The sequence below is a fragment of the Camelus bactrianus genome, chromosome 23 (genome assembly GCF_048773025.1).
Source record: "Camelus bactrianus isolate YW-2024 breed Bactrian camel chromosome 23, ASM4877302v1, whole genome shotgun sequence".
NCBI lineage: Eukaryota > Metazoa > Chordata > Mammalia > Artiodactyla > Camelidae > Camelus > Camelus bactrianus.
The window spans coordinates 38,311,656-38,331,716 of NC_133561.1; the positions used below are offsets into that span (position 1 = coordinate 38,311,656).

The window sequence follows — 20,061 nt, forward strand, 5'->3', positions numbered from 1 at the left end:
TTAGGGATATCATCTCATTGTTTGGCACATATGCATACATATTTCCTTTTGTTTTATTATTTGCCTTTAATATTGTCTGTGGTACTTTAAATTTTCTATTATAACTTTTAGTTTTCATATATGGATTAAACAGTATTTACACATCCAACACTGGACAAATATTCAGATAAGTTTTCTTCTAGTCTATTTTCACTTTTATATTCTCAATCCATCACTACATTATTTGGAAACCCCTTTCATTTCACAGAGAACAAGACTGGGCAGAAAAGTATTTAAAAACTACTCTGTTTTTCAAGTCATTGTGAACTGGGAGAGCCAGGACTCACATGCAGCCTCTAATCCTGTCTAGTGTTCTTTTTACTATGTATTCTGTACCAACAGGTATGGTAAAGCACAAGTAGAGTTCTACTTTGCCTACCTATTAGAGAACTTTTCCTTTCAAACTTTCTACTGAATGCATTTTTCACCTCCTTGTTCCTCAAGCTGTAGATGAGGGGGTTCAACATGGAGACTACCACAACATAAAACAGAGAAATTAATTTATTGATATTTAGAGAGGAACTTGAACTAGGTCAGACACAGGTGAAGAAAAGAGTCACACATAGGATGGAGACAACTGCCGGGTGAGAAGAATAAGTAGAGAAGGCTTTCCTCCTCCCATTAGCAGTCTGGATCCTCAGCACAGCCACCATTATGCAAACATAGGAGACAATGATGATCAGGCCACTGAGAACTCCTATGGCTCCCGCAAAGATGAAAAGCACCAACTTATTGATCCAGGTGTCTGCACACGCTAGGGAAAGCAATGGTGAAATATCACAGAAAAAGTGATTGGTGATATCTGGACCACAGAAGGGTAAGCAAAACATGTGAATTGTGTGTGTCATGGTGCTTGGAAGACCCACAGCATAAGGGCCCAGAACCAGCTGCACACAGACCCTCCGGGACATAATGAGGGTGTACAGCAAGGGCTTGCAGATGGCCAAATATCAATCATATACCGTGGAAGCCAAGAGCAAACACTCAGTTTCCACAAAAAGACCAAAGAACCACATCTGTGCAGCACAACCCATGAAAGAGATGCCTTTTTATTTACAAAGATATCACACAGCATCTTGGGGGCAATGGAAGAAGAGGAAAATGTGTCTACAAAGGACAAGTGGCTGAGAAAGAAGTACATAGGTTTGTGGAGTCTGGGATCGATCCATATGAGAGTGACCATGCCCAAATTACTCCCCAAGGTGACAAGACAGACAAAAAGAAAACTAACAAAGAGGACAATCTGCAGGTGGAGATGATCTGTGAGGCCCAAGAAAAGGAATTCAATCACTGCTGTCTGATTCTTATCTTCCATTGGTCATCTGTAATTTGTTAATAAGAAAGAGCAATATTTTATTATTTTAAAATGTATCATTAAGAGTAACAAATATTTTAATTCAATAACAGAATATCTTAAACAGACTTGTTACAGAAAAGTATTGAAATAATGTCAAACTGGAAGATAATATTCCTAGATACTAGGTCAGGACAGTTCATGCAAAGATACTGTGTCAACTTGGATATTCACCCTTGACCTCTGCTCTCTCCCATCAAGAGTCCAACTCTATTATCTAAAACTCCTTCAAGTTCTAAGCTTGTACATGAACTGTTCCCCAAGTTTCATCTTACTGTATGATGGGATTAAAAAAAAAAAAAAAAAAACAGCTGGAAGACCTTACGAAGAATACTGTAAAACTAATGATATTCAGATCCTAACACATGACATCTGGTAAAGACTAACCAGGGGAGTTCTTGATCTTACAGAATGATCAGTACCATTGTAATACTGTTAAGACACAATTCACATGTGTGTTTTTCAGTCTGTTCCCTACTCCCAGTTGTAAAAACATGTGGAAATGATAATACATACAAATGACAGAGGTTACTCATATAAAATGATATGATGCCACAGAGGGAATGGGGAGGCTGTGCCTGTAAGATGAAGTGATCTGGTAAATGCTGGACAGCAACATGTCATGGAAGTTGTGTACAAAACTAAGCACCCTTTGCACCAAAATCACATGGAATTACTTTATGTGATTGCCCATATTTCATATAAACTACTTTTAGGGCACTTATCCTGAAATCTGTCAGGCAATGTCAATTATAGTAATAATATATGTAAAATGTCAAATGCATAACAGTTTATGCAGAGAACACATTCAAGAATATGTTATTTCTGACTCACTAGCAAGGAAGAAAAAAAATCAACTGTTTTAAGTTCCTAAGGGAAGATCACTATGTAGGATATTTTTTGTGAAAAAAACACTTTCAAACAACATTTATTACCACTGAAATTAATGTCTTCTTTCAGTAAAATAGAAGCAATATATTACTCTTAAGTCAGACAAAAACAAGTATCTTATGGTATCCCTTATATTTGGAGTCTGAAAAATGATACAAATTAACATTTATAAGACAGAAATAAACTCACAGGTACAGAAAACAAACTGATAGTTACCAAAGGGGGAAATGGGAGGAGGAATTAAATTAGGAATTTGGGATCAACAGATACACACTACTGTCTATAAAAGGGATAAGCCACAAGGATCTGCCGTACAGCACAGGGCACTGTATTCAATACCTTGCAATTACCTATAATAGAAAGGATCTGTAAAAGGAGAACATATATGTAACTGAATCACATTGCTGTACACCTGAAACACTGTAAATAACTATACTTCAATTTAAAAAATTTAAATCAATATACCACTCTTGAATTATATAGTAATTATATGTGGAGCTCAGTCTATGAAAAAATAGTGAATATATCTATTTGATTTATGATATTTATCATTATCACGATCATTTGCTTAGTGCTACATGGAGTATATTTTAAGCACAAAGAAAATTCTAGGCTTAGATATGAAGCCTTATCCATTGCAAGAATGTTTTCCTTTTTATCCATCCAAATATGCCAGTATAGTTGTGTGGAGGTAGGGGGTTGTACAGACTGCTTCTGGTCTTTTGTTAAACCACTATTTATTTATTTAAATGTAAGTCATTTTCAGTCTTCTATTTTTAAAAATGCAGGATTGTCTCTATGTTACTTTCATAGCTAACATTCTTTGACCTTAGAATTCTTTGTGGACATCACAGTATCCCCATTTCAAAAAGAAATAAACAAGAAAATCAATTCAGAAAATAATCACCGAAAATACCAGTTACTTACTCTCATAAGGATGTGAACAAAATGCCAGTCTGCTGTCTTTAGAGAACCTGGGCTGGGGAGGGGGATATTACATTCCTAAAGTGTAAACTCATCCTTCTGCTTCTCCATCACATTTCAAAAACTTCAGTATCCAAAATGCAATGTCCTCACTTCTCTAAGGATATCCTTTGTGTATCTCCATTAATTGCTTCAAGGGAAATAACCATTTTCTAGAAATAAGGATGGAATTTTCAACTTCCCTCATGGTGGCAAACTTTTTTAAGAATATTTCTTAGATTTTCTAGGTACTTGGCTAAGAAGGCAAATCCCTCATCTTGAACATCTTGGCAGTAAATAGATACTCTTTGACCTGCACATTGATTCACATGTACAGAATAAGGGATTTTTTCTTTTGGAGTTTTCAAAGATTTAGAGCCAGGTCCCCAAAGAACTAAAAGCTCAAGAGCTTATCCCTAGAGGGACAAAGTTAACATGGTCTCAGTGGCATTTGGACCAAGTGTTATTTACCAACTGTATCTTTTCTCAAAGAGAAGACTGCTAAGAAAACGACATGGTTTTTCCCACTTTAGGATCCTCCATCATCAAAAGAGAGCTCTCTTTCCTATGAGTGGGGAGTGATGCATTGAGAACTCAGCACCAACTGGGAGGACGTAGCTTGCCACCTAGTTTCTGGATCCACATTGCCTGCAAACCTTAATTTCATCACTTATTGGCTGTATCACTTTGAGCAAATTTTTATATCTCTCTGTGCCTCATTCTTTTTATCTCCAAAATTAGACAGTATCTGATAAAAAAGAAAACATCAATTCAAAGTAGCATTTTCTTATCTCAAGGCAAAAAAATGAAAAAAAGTCACCGGACTCCTAAAGTACGACAGATGACTGTCAGCTTGAATATATGAGGAAATGTTCAAAGAAGAAAAGGTCTAAAAAGATAAGTTTAATTTGGATAAGCTGAAGTTAGGGGAAAGGCATTCCAGGCAGTGCTAATAAGATGAACAGAAGCAAGGAAGTTAAGTCAAGGCAGTTGTTTGGGAGAGGAGGGTCACAAGAGAGAGAAGAAATGTAGAGTCTGGTGACAGAGGGTGAACTGTCTCAGTCACCAGCTTCTCTGAGAACCTAATTGTTTATCCCATCAAGAAGATCTGATAATTCATTCTGTCAACCCCCATAATACTTCATTGCTAGCTCATTTTTAACCCCTATTAAGTATCTATCTCAAAAGTTCATTAATAATTGGTGTTGTGTACATATTTGTTGAATTAGTGGAAAGCAAATCCACAAAACCTGTGTAATTCATAATGGTTCATATTTAGTAGATAAAATTATGCTATCTACTTTTGATTAAAGATGTCAGGAAAAAAGTATTTATACCTGTTATTTGTCTTAAAACCACTTAAAAGCAATGAGAAAACAACAAAAACAGATTTTTTAAAATGGCACTTCATTAAATCTACAAAAAAAAGAAATACAGAAAATAATAGGAAGAATTATTCCATTAACAAAACTATAGGCAGGTAACATGCTACTATGCATAGAAAACACTAAAGACTCCACATGAAAAATAAAATACTTAGGAACAAACCTGACCAAGGAGGTAAGAGACTTATAAGCAGAGAACTATAAAATATTAAGAAAATTAAAGATGATTTAAAGAAATGGGAAGATATCCCATGCTCTTGACTGGAAGAATTAATATTGTTGAAATGGCCATACTACCCAAGGCAACATGCAGATTCAGTGCAATTCCTGTAACATTACCAATGACATTTTTCACAGAACAGGAACAAAATTTTTTTTTAATTTGTATGGAAACACAAAAGACCCAAATAGCCAAAAAAAATCTAGAGAAAGAAGACCAGAGCTGGAGGAATCACATGCCCTGACTTAAAACTATACTGCAAAGCTACAGTAATCAAAACAGTATCTAACTGGCACAAAAACAGACATATAGCTCAATGGAACAGAAGTCCAGAAATAAAACCATGCACTTACAGTTAATTAATCTACAACAAAGGAAACAAGAATATATGATGGAGAAAAGACAGTCTCTTCAATAAGGTGCTGGGAAAACCGGACAGCTACCTATAAAAGAATGAAATTAGAACATTATCTAATGCCATATACAAACACTCAAAGTGGGTTAAAGACCTAAATGTAAGAAAGACCGGATACTATAAAACTGCTAGAGGAAAACACAGGCAGAAGAGCTGCCAGCAAATCAATAAAACTAGAACACTCTCTCACACCATACACACACACAAAAAAAAAAAAAACCTCAAAATGGCTTAAAGACTGAACAAGAGACAAGACTAAATTTATGAGACTTTTCACAGCAAAGGAGACCATAAACAAAATGAAAATACAATTTACAGAATGGAAGAAAATACTTACAAATGATGCGACTGACAAGGCCTTAATTTCCAGAATATGCAAAGAGCTCATACAACTCAATAACCAAGAGACAAACAACACAATCAAAATTCAGCAGAAGATCTAAATAGACATTTCTGCAGTGAAGACATACAAATGGCCAACAAGCACATGAAAGAATGTTCAGTATCGCTAATTATCAGAGAAATGCAAATCAAAACTACCGTGAGGCATCACCTCACACAGGTCAGAATGGTCATCATTAAAAAAATCCACAAATGAGAAACGCTGGAAAGGGTGTGGAGAAAGGGGACCCTCCTACCCTGTTGGTGGGAATGTAGTTTGATGCAGCTGTTATGGTAAACAGTATGGAGATTCCTTAAAAAACTGAAAATAGATTTATCCTATGTCCAGCAATCCCACTCCTGGGCATACATCTCAGGGAACTCTAATTTGAAAAGACACCTGCACCCCAATGGTCATAGCAGCACTATTTACAATAGCCAAGACATGGAAGCAACCTAAATGTCCATCAATCAATGACTGGATAAAAAGTTGTGTGTATATGTATACACACAAACACAAACATATACAACAGAATACTATCAGTCATTAAAAAAGAAAAAATAATGGTATTTGCACCAATAGGGATGGGACTAGAGATCATCATACTAAGTGAAGTAAGCTAGAAAGAGAAAGAAAAATACCATATATCATTTTTATGGGACATCTTTAAAAACAGTACACAAATGAGGTTATTTACAAGACAGAGACAGACTCACAGACATAGAAAACAAATTTACGGTCACCAGGGTGGAAAAAGGAGGGGAGGATGGAGACATAAACTGGGAGTTTAGGGTTTGCAGAGACCACTATACACAAATTAGATCAGCAACAAGGTCCTACTGTACAGCACAAGGAACTCTACACAACATCTTATAACAGCACATAATGAAAACGAATATGAAAAGGAATATATATATGCATAACAGAATCGCTATTGTACACAAGAAATGAACACACATTATAAATTGACAGTACTTCAATTTAAAAAAATTTTAAATATCTTCTTAAGAATGTTTGGAGTAGATGGGAAACAATGTTTATTTACATTTGGTATTATGTACTTTAAATTTTGTACTACGTGCAATCATACTTTGTAAGTATAAAAAAACCACTGAAAACTATGTTGAAAGGAATATTTAATCAGACGAAGAGTTAGATATTCATATTATTTATTAACTGAAAAAAACAGAGTAAAAATAATATGCATAGTTTTATGATCTAAGAAATTACTTCCAAATCTAATATTTACTCATGTCTTCACCTCTAAACCTAAAAATTTTACTTTCTTCCTATAGTTTTATCAAAAATAAATGTAACATGTAAGCGACAGGACATAAAGCAAGAAGTTTACTTTTCTGGAAAGTGCAGATGCATTTCAACCGGTATGATGCAGGTGTCGGTAGACCCAGAGGTCCTAGCTTGCAGACCTTCTAATTCTTGATGTCCCATGTCACATCACCATCTTTAATTCTTTGCTATGTAATCCCTTTTGTGTCCAGTATCTACTCCCTGGTACACAGCCAAGTAGCAGTTATGAAGCTGGCGCCAGTGACATGATAAATGAAACTAGACCGTATCCTAATATTTCCAGCTGTTTATTTGAGGCATATTTGTAGTTTCTCCTAAATTGGGGCAAAATTTAAAATGGGCCTTTATGACTTACTGGGCACTCCTGCCACATCTTTAGAATGATTCTACATTTTTTAGCCAGCAAGAAGGTTTCAAAGTCACATCTGAGATAAATTTCAGGCACTACAGAAAGTGTAGGACACGCTCTGCTTCCCACTTTTACACTGGTTAGCATGGCAGACTCCGTTTGTGCCCCACCCTTATCATTTCCATACAAACCAGCCAAATTCACTGCCACCACCTGCATTTCTTTATTTCAGGATTTGTGTTTCTTCTACTTCTCCACCACCACCAAGCCAGATGTGCCAAAAAAATGAACATTTCCCAAGGGCAGATTTCAACTAAAGACTGATACAAGGAAATAAGGAAGATGAGGCAAAAATTAATAAAGAACAGACAAAAAGAAATCAAAAAGCAAGACAACAGATTTAAGCCCAAGCATACCAATTATCACTCTATAAATGCTCTAAATAGCCCAATCAAATACTTTTTACTGTGAATTAAGCAAGGTCAACAATATGACTCCCAACAAAATCCTACTTTAAATATGAATGTAAAAAGCCAAACAGAGAAAGACAAGTACTGCATGATTTCACTTATATATTGAACCTAAAAGTAAACAAACAAACAAACATAATACCAAAACAGGAACAGACTCACAGATACAGAGAACAAACTCATGGTTCTAAATAGGTGGTACATGCTTCTGGTTATAAAATAAATAAATGATGGGTCTGTAAAGCACAGCATTGGGAATACAGTCACTATAACACTGTAACTTTGTATGGCAACAGATGGTAACTTGAAATAGTGTGGTCATCATCTAGTAATGTATTTAAATGTCAAATCACTATGTCGTCTACCTGAAACTCATGTAGTATCGTAGTTTAATTACCCTTCAACAACAACAAAAAAGAATCCACTGAATCAGCCTTCAAAAGCTGGTCAATGACAAGAAATGACCAACAGGTGGCAGTACATCCACATACAAACAGGTCAGCAGAACTGATTTCCAGTCTTCAAACGTTTTTCCTCTCCCTATTCAAAAACAACAGAATATCCAAACTCAAGCATCAGTATCCTGACCACACCACAGTGTCTCCTGTACCTGTGTAAGCTTCAGAGATCCCTAATTAGGAACTCTGCTACCAACTCAAAGCAGAATGTCTCAAAATGGTTTGTTCCTGATACCCTTACAGTTAATTAATTGATTTGCCAAAAGCAAAAACCACTTTTTAAGAAATTAAGGAGCATCACTGCATCTGAGATTTAGCTTTTAATAATTTAATAATTCATGTTCAATTAATGGAGTCATTAAGTTAAGAATTTATTCCTAGTATTTATCAAGTGAAAAAAAATTACCTTATGTCCACAGCTCTTCCTCTCCAAAAATTTTTTTTTTTTTAATAAAAAGAATTGTCCATTATGAGAATAAAACTGTGAGTGGAAAATAATTGAGAACAACAACAAAAAAATCCAAAGTCACTTTTGAAAGATCTATCCTGTTTCATTGGACAAAAATAAGATTAAATTATTGCCTTTCTAAAGACAGAGTACATCCATTAGAAGAGATTTGCCAGTAATGCAAGCACAAAAAAAAAAAAAAAAAAGGAAAGAAAGAAAGAAAGAAAAGAAGAAAGAAACCACTCTAAAAAGAGAGGCTAAGGGTAAAAGTTCCTATCCACATGTATTATATGGGGTAAGAAACTGGAATGTCATTCTTATGGCAGCTCAACCAGATGTCACTGAATATTCGAATTTTAGCCACAACTCCCTTACTCATTTCCATATCCACCAAGCAAGTTTCAAAGTGGTGTATGGCACCCCCCACACACATATGTAGATATTCTCCAGGGAATCCGAATGAATGAGGCCGTGCAGGTTCTGCTGTCCATGGAAACCACACACCTGGTGCTGCAATCATAAGAACTCTGCTTTAGTTCTGTGGAGGCTTTCAGGTATCATCCATTGGTTCAAGTCAGAACCCATCAATCCAATTACCCTTGACATCAAGATTCTGTACTTGACAACCTAACTAGGTCCTGGACTAGAACTGTCCAAAGTAAATATTTTTGTAAAATCTTTGGGTAATCACTCAGCTTCCTCTCATGACACTTCACATCCATGGACAATGTTCTAACACTCACAAATCTGCTTCGGTGAATGTTCAGCTTACTTACACACACACTCACATTTGTCCTGCAGAGATGGAAAGAAATGGTCACCTGACCTCATCCTAGACTTAATGGTGGCCAGTAACCTGCCATGTAGTCTCTTTCCCAGTCATATGGGCAATCAGACGGTTGGATGATATGAACCGGTAAAGCTGATTCCAACGAGAAGCAAATTTGGTGTAATATAGTTTTAGGCCAAACAAATTGACCTCCAAAAATCTGTTAAATCACACTTTTTTCCCAATTCAAAGGTGACTTGTTACTCCTCCATGCCACACCTTCTTTCTTTCATTTGTCAAGACAGTGAAAGTTGACTATTACACTGATTTCACACAAAGCACTTGCCCTTCTAGTCAAGTGTATTTGGGTAATTGATTTGTCCATGGCCACATGAAGTATTTAGCTGAAGGGCATTCCAGAGATTACAGAATTCAACTTCTTACTTTACAAATAAGGAAATACAGGTCTCACACAAGCAATGTGACTCATGATCATGTAACCACTGGGTGGCAAGGTTCCAGGCTGACTGTAGGGGACATTGGTGTCATGTTAAATGACCTCACTAAAAATAATATTGATATTTTATTGAGGGTAGAATTAACCCCAACTTAAACTAGATGAAAGTTCACTGACCTTTCCAGCTTCCAAAGTGGATCCATGGTCACAATAATCTGTGTGGCATCATTTTAAGTCTTTGTGAAAGCCCCCACTTAGGAATATATACAAACACCTGATCACCTGACTCACCTACAGTCTGGCAATGTTTGATATGCATGATTTCAACAGCATCACTTTGTAAGCTTAAGGTTTTATCACTTGATAGATTCGGAATGCAAACACACCTGGGAGATACGTTACCAGCCAGTCAACACTCAGTAACTCTTCAAAATGAAAGAACTCTTTTCTTCTAAACAGCTATTTCTTAATTCATTGATTTATTTGATCATGCATTTAATAAGTACCTATTTCTATAAGATACTTGCCAAGAGTTGGTGGAACTTACGCAAATGAAAAAGAAAGGACTGCTGTCTTCAGATTTCACAGTCTAGCCAGGGAAAGGGGGATTTAATAGTATGTGGTGTGTCATAGAATCTAGGTTTACAACCTTCTCTTCTCAGCTCCACAGCCTAGGCAAAGCAGTTAGCCATAGCCTATTTGCAAATATAAAATAAAGCTCAGAAGTGGTATGAATATAGCCTTGGGGGGAAAAAAAAGAGTGGAGGATGAACTCCCCTTTCCAGGGAGCTGGGCCCAGAGATTAGATGCCCTGTGAGCAGCTCATCACACAGAAGGCGGGGACCAGACAGAAGCAGCATAGGGCAAAGAGGTCAGAGACAGGATGCGGGAGAGGAAAAGGAAACTCTTCCAAAGCAGAAAGCTGAGTGGCTCCTGGAAGTTGTAAGGGCCAGAAAATGAGAGGACAGAAGGAGAATATGTACTTTGAATTTGAATTTGATAGGCTGTCACTAAATGTGAAAAAGCCAGCTCCTTTCTTTGAAGAACCGACAATTTTTTTTTTCAAAAGCAAGATGTTCACAAAAGATTTATGAATGCCTATTAACATATGAGAAAGATGTTAAAAACAAATCTACATTAAAATAAAAAGGCATCATTGATCTATTAAAGTGGCAAATGTAGCAGGCAGGATACTCACAAAGAAGCCACTGCCCCCACCCCAATTCCAGCCCTAAGAGGTTCACTAATCCAACTAAAAGTTTCTGCTGCATGAATTTGTGGTTAACCTGCAGCCTCCATCATCCCAGTTAGAAATGACCTGCCAGTGATGCTCCTGGTACAAGTATAGACCCCAAGTGCTTAACATGAAGTTCACCTTTACATCATCAATATGGGAATAATGGAGGTTTATAGAACTAAAAGACCCTTTGCTATTTGGGGGTTTGTGAGGATGAACACAGCATATTTTAAGGTTTGTGGCCTTCAGACAAATCCTCCCCCCACCAGAGGTGTCAAGGTCCTCAGGAAATCAATTCAGCCTCACCGCATACAGCCCACCTGCTACAGTCTTACATCACACTGTCTGCATGAGGGTCCTCATGAGAGCCTAGCCATCTGCTTGTACTCCATTCAGCTTTGTTGTTTTGTGTTCGTTGTGAACACTGTAACTCATGTAAAGGGATGGACTTTATTTTGGGGGGGAGGTCACTGATTTTTTAAAATGTCCCTATTACAGCCATTATGGAAAACAGTATGGACAGTCCTTAAACTAAAAATAGACTTACCATATGATCCAGCCATCCCACTCTTGGACATGTATCTGGAGGAGATGCTACTTTAAAAAGATATATGCACCCCAATGTTCATAGCAGCACTATTTATAACAGCCAAGACATGGAAGCAACCTAAATGTCCATTGACAGATGACTGGATAAAGAAGATGTGGCATATATATATAAAGGAATTCTACTCAGCCATAAAAAAAATAAAATAGTTCCATTTGCAGCAACATGGATGGACCTGGAGATTGTCATACTAAATGGAGTAAGCCAGAAAGAGAAAACTATCACATGATATCACTTATATGTGGAATCTAAAAAAATGACACAAATGAACTTATTTACAAGACAGAAACAGACTCACATACATAGAGAACAAACTTATGGTTACTGGGAGGAGGCGGGGTGTGGAAGGATAAATTGGGAGTCCAGGATTTGTAGATATAAACTCATATATATGAAATAGACAGACAAGGTCCTGCAGTATAGCATAAGGAACTGTATTCAATACTTTGTAATAGCTTGTAATGAAAAATAATATAAAAAGGAATAGATATGTATAACTGAAACACTCTGCGGTACACCAGAAACTAACACAACATTGTAAAATGACTATACTTCAACTTTTTTAAATTTTAAAAATTAAAGGATGAAAGAAAAAATTTTAATGTCCCTATAAAGAAAGCCAATTTCTAATGTTGGAGATAAAAGTGAAGACTCCGAGAAAGTAATAGTTCTCAGACTGAAAGCAAAAGGTTTGCTTGAACGTGGAAGTGGAGTTATCAAGTTTGGTAACGAGTCCAAGGTGAATGAGTCCAAGTACGCTCTAGACAGAAATAGAAGAATTTAACAGGACTATTTCAGTACGTGTTCTCACCCGTGAAAAACATCACTCACCATGTGAGAGAGACAACAGTAGCGAAAGCTGAGCAGGTGGTTGACTTGCCATGAGAAGATAAACACAGGAAACAAAAGCCTCTTGGTGGGAATGTACTGCAGAACAAAGCCAGGAATGTGCAAATACACATTCTTAAATCGTAAGTGGTAAAGGAGCTGGTGAACCTGGTCAAACAAGGTTTACCATCAAGTAAAGGCTGGTGGAAGAATTTTAAGAATTGTTTTCTCCTTGTTTAATGTAAATTTAATTGAAGAAACAACATTGGTTTTGGGTTTTGGGTTTTTTATTTTTCCCTAAACTGAAAAGCTGAAAAGGCTCTTTGTGGGGAAGTATGGACCAGGATAAATGCTCAACACACAAAACATACATGTATTAGATGAAAATGCTTTGGCACACAAAGATACCCAAGTTAAAATGAGCTTCTGGGTTTAGCAGGTTAATACTGACTGACTGACTCATCTTTGGTGCAGAGGGGGACAATGCTGCCGACTTTATTATTAAGCTGGATTTGTTCCACCATCAAGAAAACCCCTGGCACTGAAAGATAACAATGAGAACTTACCACAGGTGTGTTGGCTGTAACAAAAAAAAAAAAAAAAAAAAAAAGAAAAGAAAATGAAAAAGAAAAAGAAAAAGAAGCTTGGATAATGCCACTTAGAATAAATTTTAGAAATATATTTTTAGTAACTTTATAGATATTCTAGTCACATATTTATACAATTATTAATGTCCAAAGGAACCAAACCCCAAATGAAAAAGGAGAACACAAGGTTATCAGAAAATGAAATATAAATGCAGCCTTAACACATATGAAAGGTACTCATCCCTCTCATGAAAGGAAAAATGCATATTAAGACTGTACAGAAATATTTCTCACCTATGTGACTGGCAAAAATTCAGAAGTGTACCACTATGCCAGCTGCTGGGGATGCCGCAGAGGAGCAGGTACTGACTTACACTGCTGGCGAGTATGCAGGAGGTTTCAGTATCTAAGGAGTGCAACTTTGTAATAGTTATCAAATTTATAAATGCCATTACTCTTTAACTTTTCTACTCTTGGGACTTTCTCTGATAGTATTTCTGCATGTGCATAAAATTACTTTTGTTGGTTATTTGCTGAAGTACTGTTTGTGATAGAAAGTATTAGAAACTACCCAAGTGTCCATCAGTGTGGGACTAATGGAATATAGTGCAATAAAAAATGAATGAAGAAGCTTTCTGTGTATTGATCTGGAAAGATGCCCAGTATGTATCAATTAAAGAGAAATGAAGATCTAACAGCAAACTATGTTATGTTTATATAAGAAAGAGATGAGTGGGGGACCAGCAAATACATTCTTGGCTATTTTTATATTAAAGAGACTCTGCATAGAGACTCAAGAAAAGTAACAGAAGTTGTTACAAATATGAGGCTTTAGCAGATTCAAGAAGGAGTCGATAGGACTAGAGGTAGGAATGAGGTCTGGAATAAGGTGCGTGGTATTGATTTATGACCTGTATGAATATATACTCTATAAAATAAATAAAACAAAGTCTAAGAGTCACTTAAATTTTTCAGTAAGTGTTTATTACACTTTATGATGGAAAATATGAGGGACATAATGTGGAAATTCTTTTGCAGAGATCTTTGATCTTTAAGTGGTGATAGTCCCTGGATGGATTTTAAGGTGCCTGTGAAACCTTGAAATGAATATAAAATGTTGGCTCTCTTTGCCTATGTGCATATTTCTAGAGGAACTGTTCATAGCTTGTATCATATTATTCAAAGGACCCCAGGACCCAAAACATTGTGATAAGTCATGAATTTGAGAAGCCATAAAAGTCTCTAGACATTCTTCCTGAATATTAAGATGTTGTGTGACTTGATGGTTATGAATATAAGTTCCGCATCCAAGAGAGCTGGGCTCTCCATCAAACGTTCCCACTTGATAGTTGTGTATCTTGGGCACTTTATTTAAACTTTCAACCCTCAATTTTCTTATCTGCAATAGAAAGAAAACAGCACAGCTACTCCATATGATATGGTGAGGATTGACTTAAATAATGCATGTGAAGGGCTCAGCAAAATGCCAGACACATAATAAGAGCTCAAGAATATCACCTTTTAAAATCACTGAACTAAGTGCTAGTACTGTGATTCCTTAGGAAGCTCTGGAAGGGCTCAGAATATGCGTGGAGTTTTGGACACATTGAGCCTGAGGTGCCTGCAGGATACCAAGGTGGTGACATCGAGCAGAAAGTTGGATTTAAAGGTCTAGGGTGCTGGGGAAGGGCTCTGCTGTGTTACCGAGTTTTTGTTTCTGTCCACGCTCACTCCTGTGGTGCTCTCATCTCATCTCACTGTTGTATGTGGATGACTCCCAAATTTATATGTCCAGGGGACCTCCCTAACACAGACTCCAAATACCTACTCAACAAACATTCTAGGATATTGTATAGGCATCTCAAAATTAATGTGTCCCAAAACAGACCCTTGATCTTCCCCTCTTAACCCAATCCACCTACAGCCTTTGACACATTAATTAATAGTATTTCCATTTTTCTGGTGACTCAAGGCAAAACTTTTGAAGTCATCCCAATTTTCCTTCTTCTCTTCCACCCCACCTCAAATCCATTCATCAGTACTACTGGTTCTTCTACAAAATACTACATCCACATTCAATTATTTCTTACTTTTTCTTTGCCACCACTCTGGTCCAAGCTGCTAATAACTCTTTTGCTGGGATTATTGTGACCTGTCCTAACTGGTTTTCCTGCCTCCACCTCTCCTCCTAGAGAAGTGGGGTAGAGTCTCAGCACAGTGACCCAGTGATTCTCTAAGAAATCAGACCACATCACTCTCCTCAAGATCCTGGTGGCTTCCATCTCACCTGACATACAACCAGAAGCCCTTTCCATGATCACGGCCCTAACCCTTCATCTCTCTAACCTCATTTTCCATCTGTATTCTCCTGACTCATTACTTTCCAGCCCGATGGACCTCCTTCCTATTTCTCCACCATATACTTAAAACAGCCCTACCTTCTACCTGAAATTCTCTTCCAGATCTCCATGAGGCTCACTTTTTCACTTCCTTCAAGTTTTTGTTCAAATGTCATCTCCTCAGTGAGATGTCTTCTGACCAAAGCAACTTAAAACACAACTCCCCCACATCCTCCTTTACTGCTTTTTTTCCAGTTAACATAGTTATTTCATTTCACTTAGTTATTTTATTATCTGACACCCATAATGAATATAAGTGTCATGAAGTTGGATATTTTGATTTTTTCCCTCCTAACTCTCAATGCCCACCCCATTGATTTTTTTCCCAGTGCCTAGAATAGTGCCAGCACATCATAGACACTCAATATATACATTTTTATTTAAATTACTCTAATTTCTCATAGTGCATTCACCCGACCTCTGAATTTGCAAAGCATTTTCCTCGGGTAGGTCAAGAGACTTTGAGATTCATTAACTCTGGGTCAAAACCAGATGTCCCTTCCCAACCAATATCCAGCCACTACCTAGGAGCCAAAGGCCCTCACTGCTTGCCTAACTCAGAGAGACCACCTCACCGATACAGGGAACATTCTGAGAAGCTATGTGGTAGGCAGAGAGGTTTTACAGTCCTTTTTGCAGATTTGAGCCCACTGACCTGAGGCCTCCTTCAGATGACTTCTTAGGATGCTAATAGAGTCCTCCAAGGAGAACTGGCTGCTCCCCCTAAATCCCTTGACTAAGCAGAATTTTCATCATTTCTCCTTCAGCACAAGCTAGTCTGGGAAGAGATGTGTTATGGTGGGATGGTGAGTAGAGGGTGTGCTCTTAGCCCTGACACTTCAAACAGTCTGAGGTCCATTTTGCTTTGAACACTTAGGGATACAGACCCTATCTATGGACTGAATCAGTCAGTACCCAGTGCCTTCCAGGCTCTCTGCACTTCTCGTAACCCAGGCCATCATCACCAACGAGACCAGATTTAAGCCCTGAAAACCGAAGATCACAGCACCCTGCCTGGGCTGAGAGAGAATGAGCCAGGAGACTGCTAGCTGAGGAAGGTGGCAGGATGAGAAACAGAGAGGTTAGGAAGGTTCCCATGGAGACCAGGGAAGCCAGAAGACAGTACAACTTCCCAGACCTGAAGCTGAGACTCCTCCCATCTCATTCTCCAGAAAGTCTTCTACAGTCCCTCCCCCAACCCTTCAGAGGCTGACCTGGAGAGGAGCAGGGAGAACAGGCACCTGAAAAGACAGGACTCTTACACATGATCATTTAACTGCATTCAACAGATGGACTCAGCACCGTGGCTCCTGCTACTGAGAAGCATATGGACCCACAAGAGCAGATCCACTAAAAAAGAAAATCACTTATAGAAAAAAATGTTGCAATACAGATAATTTGCAGATCTAAGCACAATATAAGTGGGTTTCCCCCTGCTACATTTGTCATGGGCAATCCAACCCTGCAGCCTGGATTTGCCAAGAGGATCCTGATGAATCCTCTGTAGGGGTCTTCTTGCCAGGCCAACCTCTCAAATCCCAGGGCACAGCACATTACCTTAGCCACCATTCATTCATTCATTCACTCATATTTCTTTTGAACACCACAAAAAAACGAGGACAGGTAAGGCAGAGCAACAAGAGTCAGTTGAGACAGAAGAGCTGGTGCCAGCAGATACCTGCTCTGTGACTTGGAGCAATCTCTTAAATTCTCTGAGTACAGCTTCCTGATCTGTAAGATAAGCCTTATAGGCCCAACTTTGAACTACTGTCATTTGTATTAAATGAAATAATAAAAACAGAAGATATTGGTGCACATCAAAGTGCTCTGTAAACCGAAGGTGCTGTTATTTACGGATACCAAAAAATAACCACCAGTTGATTGCCCACTCTATGCTACTGGAGGATGCAATTTTGCACAAGACACATTCCCTGTCTTGAGCTTTTACCAACATAAGGCAGTAAAGCCGCAGGTTTGCCTGGTTTATCCTGTGGATCCTGCTCTGCCTTATCAGACATCAGTTTACTTCACGCTGGGAAAGAAGGTTCACACTGAGGAAGACCCCAAGGTTTGAGTCCAGTCTCTGACCTTGAAATGAGTCACTTGATCATCTACAATTCCCTGAGCCAGGAAAGCAGCACCTGCACAAAACTCTATTTCCTTGCACCCCAGGTAGACAAGAAATATAACAGGCACTCACACACACTCACACAGGGGAACTGAAATGGATCTCACAGAAAGCATATACCTCTCCAGACTCACATCTTGGACATCTCTGTTAAGCTCTTAAGTGCGAAGCAGAATCTTTCAAGATTCCTTTGCATAATGTTTGTAATATTATACATGACTCTCCCAGCTTGTGCACCTCATTAATTCAGTCTCTATACGTGTAGTGGGAAATTGAAGTCATCGGCCAAATAATAAACACCTGAAAATTTGCTACTGAAGGGCCTGTAATTAGCCAGATAAGCTGGTGACATCAGGGAAAGTGATTGGAAAATAACACATCTCTCCACCTCACTTTGCTAAAACCATACACCCACAGGTATATATGTGCATATAATGTTATAGAAGATGACATTATAACAGACATTTTAAATTTAGCATGAAGGCAAGCCTCTCACAGGTCTCACTGCACTTGGACATGGGGAAAGGAGTCCAGAGGAAGAAACACGTGGATTGGAGTGAACTTAATTTATACCACCTCACACACGCTGTGTTCAGGGCCTTACTCCCTGATGCCACTCTAAATATTTCTCTAGAAAATCAGAAAACCAGGGTTTAAAAAAAAAACTATTTGCACTAAGAAAATTTAAAAATATATAATTTTTTCCTCTTCTGCTTCCCCAAGGTGAAATCAAGTTCAAAGATATTACTTTTCCTAAGGAGAAAATAAAAAAAGGAAGAAAAAAAGATACTAACCTTTTTCTCCAGAGACTTTGCAGCAGGAGAAGATAATTAGGCTCCATCTCTGATAAGATATGCAAATGAATTATGAGCAATTATCTGACACCAAGGAACACGCAGCTGTTGGGCGGCCTCCACTCTGAGCCTACATTTTCAAGAGGGCTCGGTCGTTGGTTTCCATCTGTAGTGGAGCAAACCACAGGGAGATTGTAACGAGGCTGGAGTTGTAACGGACATCAGAAGTCTAATTAAATGTGAAAAGCTGACCTAGGGAGCAGAAGAGTGGCCTTTGTTTCCTAAGGGCTTTTCATTTTATTTAATTCTTACTCCAAATGCTACCTCAATGAGGTAAGTCTCCCTGTTAAGGTTAAACAAATAAGTACATGCTTCCAGTCTAGTATTTGGGTCATTAACATGGGGAGATAATGCCATGATAAATACATAGCCCAAGACAAAAGGAGCTAAAACCAGCTGAGCCTCTTCTATGCATCTTTCCTTGGGTACATTTATTCATTTGGAAACTGTGTCTCAGACATGAGGCATGTCTCTGGGTCCTTGAGATTCAGCTGTGATAGAAGCAGGCAATGCCCTCTTCCCCTGGGGTTTATAATGAAGGGGACACAAAATGCCAAATAAACGAGGAAGTTATAAAAACTTAGAGAAAGTTCAGCTAATGATAAGAAGTTATAAGGAAAACAAATAAAGAAATAGGCTTGATATGTTATAAAGGAATCTTTCTTCAATTTCTGACCCCTCCTCTATGGGCTGGCTCTAAACTGGAGGAGTGGTGCACAACACAGTGATTCAACACTTCTGTACATTTTGAAATGATCACCATGGTACGTCTACTTAACTTCTGTTGCCACCCAAAGAATCACATTATTATTGACTCTATTCCCCACATTATGCAAGTCATGTCACAGATCATTTGTTTTGTAACTGGAAGTCTGTACCTCAGTCTCCTTCACCTATTTCCCTCCTCCCCTCACCCTCCGCCCCTTGGGCAATGGCCTGTGTCCTGTATCCATGACTCTGTTTCTGTTTAGTTATGTTTGTTCATTTGTTTTGTTCTTTAGGTTCCACACATAAGTAAAATCATACAATATTTGTCCTTCTCTGTCTGACTTATTTCACTTCACACAGCATCCTCTAGATCCACCCACATTGTAGCAAATGGCAAGATTTCATTCCTTTCTATGGCTGAGTAATATTCCATTTTATGTATATATATTATGTATATATATACATATATATACATAATCCATTCATCTATCTATTGATGGGTAGGTAGGTTGCTTCTATATCTTGGCTATTGGAAATTGGCATGCATGTATCTTTTTTGAATTAGTGTTTTTGTTTTCTTTGGATATATACCTAGGAGTAGAATTGCTGGTTCATGTGGTAGTTCTAATTTTTATTTTTTGAGGAACCTTCATACTACTTTCCATAGAGGTCAGATATTGAAGAAAGGTTCCTTTATAAACTACAATGAGGTATCACCTCACACCAGTCAGAATGGCCGTCATTCAAAAATCCACAAATGACAAATGCTGGAGAGGCTGTGGAGAAAGGGGAACCCTCCTACACT

The 20,061-nt window shown here is 37.9% G+C and overlaps 1 pseudogene; it reads right to left on the reverse strand.

Annotated features, from left to right (window-relative positions):
• Positions 1-335: 335 nt before the first annotated feature.
• Positions 336-18,644, reverse strand: LOC123619691 (olfactory receptor 5G3-like; annotated as a pseudogene).
• Positions 18,645-20,061: the final 1,417 nt, after the last annotated feature.